Source organism: Myotis davidii, unplaced genomic scaffold (assembly GCF_000327345.1).
Source record: "Myotis davidii unplaced genomic scaffold, ASM32734v1 scaffold184, whole genome shotgun sequence".
Taxonomy (NCBI): Eukaryota; Metazoa; Chordata; class Mammalia; order Chiroptera; family Vespertilionidae; genus Myotis; species Myotis davidii.
This window is the reverse complement of record NW_006297021.1, coordinates 848,142-851,354: the sequence shown is the minus strand read 5'-3', so window position 1 is coordinate 851,354 and position 3,213 is coordinate 848,142. Positions and strand designations below refer to the sequence as shown.

The 3,213-nt window shown below is 41.8% G+C and overlaps 1 long non-coding RNA gene across 1 annotated transcript in view; it reads left to right on the top strand.

The window, feature by feature from the left end:
* LOC102757847 overlaps window positions 1-3,213 on the top strand; it is a 20,723-nt gene that overhangs the window by 1,035 nt on the left and 16,475 nt on the right. The window lies entirely within an intron of this gene.

Genomic DNA, 3,213 nt, shown 5'->3' with positions numbered 1-3,213 from the left:
TCCTCCTCCCAGTCCTCCCTCTGCCCTGCATCACCCATGGGCATTGCAGCTGTTGTATCCACACTGGCCCACACACACTCCATGACCACCCTTGGCATCTCAAGGCTGGGAGCAGCTCACTTCAGGGGTGTGATCTATGCATGAAGGACAGACTCGGAGAAGCCAGTCCAGGTCCTGGAAGCAGGCTAAGAGCTGGTATCGAATTTGAGGGCCAGGTGTCCCGGGGGGGGGCGGGGGGCCTAAAAAAGAAGAGTTGGCTTGAAGCCATGGCCATCTTGCCCAACAGGATTCTAAGAGGACCAGCATGAGGCCTAGCAAAGCAGTTCTCCTCAACTCTGGTTGCCTTTGGGGCACATGAGCCTGGGGCGGGGCGGGGGCGGGGTCCGCGACTGTGGTCTGAGGGCAGTGATGGATGCCACATTACAAAGGCTACACTCTCCAGGCCACTGCCACCCTGCTGTCCAAGCAGCCTCAGGAAAATAACATATAGAAAAGTGTCCTGGGAAGAAGCTCAAATAATGAGGTCAGTTTAAGAATTCTTTTTATTTATTTTTTCTCCAAAATTATCCAAGTGTGGTTTTCTCTCTGTAGAATACATTATTTTACGCCTTATGCAAATCATTATTTGTTAGCTCTAAATGAGGTGGAGTGAGTTGAAATACTAAAAATACTTTGCAACTTGACTCTAAGGAATTGTGGAGAAAATCCTGGTTTGTGAGCTGGGTCCTGGCTCCAGCTCCATTGTTAACAAGCCACCCTGGGCAAGTCACTTAACCTCCCACCCCTGATCTTGTGTTCCAGGAAAGCACCCTCATAGCAGAGGCCCTGCGGACATAGAAAAGGGAGGGGAGGGTAAGAAATCAATCAAAGGACTGGTATGCGTGCATTTAAGCATAACCTATGGACGCAGAAACTAGGGGGCTGAGGTCCTGTGCTGAGAGGCAGGAGTGGGTAGGAAGAGGTCAATGGGGGAAAAAGGAGACATATGTAATACTTTCAACAATAAAGAATTAATAAAATACTCGATAAAAAAAATGAGATGTAGATCAAATGTAAAAATACACAAAATATTTATTTTGGAAATCACACAGTGAAGTTATCTAGAAATCTGTGTAGGCTGATAAAGTATACTGTTAATGTGGAGAAGAACTTTCTTCATAGCTTCTTTTTAACTTTTAAATAGTGAAAATATTATGTAATGTCTTAGGGCATTATTTTCAAAGATATGCCTGGTTTTTAGGATGTAGGAAACAAAAGAGAAGCACGTTTAGAAAATCATTTTTCTTGGGGAAATGTCCATGTTAGTTTCTGCCTTGTGTGATTTTACACTGAAGCTAGGATGTGCAATAAATAGGCAGGTCAGGTTACAAGAGGCATGTTCACAGTGAATTACTGCAACTTCTAAGTGTAATTCAAAATAGCTTTAAAAAAATCCACCATTCAATAGTAAAGCACCATATATGTGTGCAAGAACTGAAAATAACTTACTTATTACATCTAGGTCCAGAAATATATTTTTAAGAGTCACTGTGCAAGATATCACATATGAAGGAATTGATTAGCTATTTTCCTAACTTAAGGTAGAATGGAATAGTTTCCCTTTTGACATAGTTAATCATTAATCAGGTAGTGCCTTATTCTGCTTAACAGCTTTCTATTTATATCAAACTAGAGGCTCAATGCATGAAGATTCATGCAAGAATAGGCTTTTCTTCCCCTGGCTGCTGGCACTGCCTTCGCCCCAGCCAGAGCCGCCTTCCACCTTCGTGCGCTGCCCAGGGGCCCAGAGTGGCCAGGGCAGGGCAGAACGCCTGCATCGTTGCCATGGCGATGACACAGCATCCCAGCCCGGTCAAGAATAGGCTTTCCTTCCCCTGGCTGCTGGCATTGCCTTCGCATCAGCCAGAGCCGCCTTCCACCTTCGTGCGCTGCCCAGGGGCCCAGGGCAGGACGGAATGCCTGCATCGTTGCCATGGTGACGACACAAGCATCCCAGCCTGGTCACCGCCATCTTTGTCACATCAATTTGCATATTTCCTCCTTATTGGCTGTGGGTACCACCATCTTTGTCATGCAGTGATGGTCAATTTGCATATTCTGTCTTTATTAGATAGGATACCTTTTTCTCACTATCACCTGACATTTAGTACACATATTATCATCATATTCATCAGGTAATAAGGGCAATAGGTCCCATGAAAAGTGAAACTTATATAAAATAAAATTCAGTTCTTTGAAACTAGATTTTTAAATTATTTCAATTCAAGGATGAATTAAAAGTAAGTGTATGATATGCTCTTCATACGTATTTAATTCTCCCAAACCTTGAACTCTTGGTTTTGCTGTCCCACTGCCTTAGAGCTTTAGAACAAGGTCTCAGGAAAATAACATATAGAAAAGTGTCCTGGGAAGAAGCCAAAATTTATAAGCCAAAATTTGTTTATTTGTTAATCAGATGTTAAATACAACATCTCATATATTCTTACCATTACAAACATTGTGTGGTACAATGTTCCACAAATTCCATTTAATTACTAACCTCCAACGGTCTGAGGGACAGTGAATTGGCCCCCTGTTTAAAAAGTTTGAGGACCCCTGCTTTAGAATCTTGCCCCAAGACTTCCACATAGGACAGCACCATCTCAGATTGTGACCACGAGCCTCATGTGGTTATTGAGCACTTGAAATGTGTCTAGGGCAGCTAAGGAACTGAATTTTTAATTGCATTTAGTAATTTAATACAAATTCCATTTAATTACTAGAAAACCGATGAGTGTGGTTGGAACAATTTGAGTACATGAGTCTACTTGTTCACCTGCAAATGTTATATAGTTTAAATAGGATCAGGTATTTCCCTTATTTCGTTTTGCTTAATTCATTGTGACTACCAGATAATTTGAAGTTATGTGTATGGCTCCCATTATATTTATACTGGGCAGCACTGGCATAGAATATGGCTGGCCTTGGTAAAACTAGCCTCTCTGTCTGTCTCCCAGGTTGGTTATTTCTATCAAGACTAGGCTGATGTTTGGCTCCTTTATATTAGTCATTTGTCTTTGAGTTAAATAAAAACACTGAATATGGTCAAAATGTAGGATGAACCAAAAACATCATTGGAGTAGACATTTTTATTCTGTGCTAGTCCCAGTGACACTGGAGTGTTTTTAAGTGATATTAAATGATCCAAAACTGGTTGGTTTTAAGGTTCTTAAA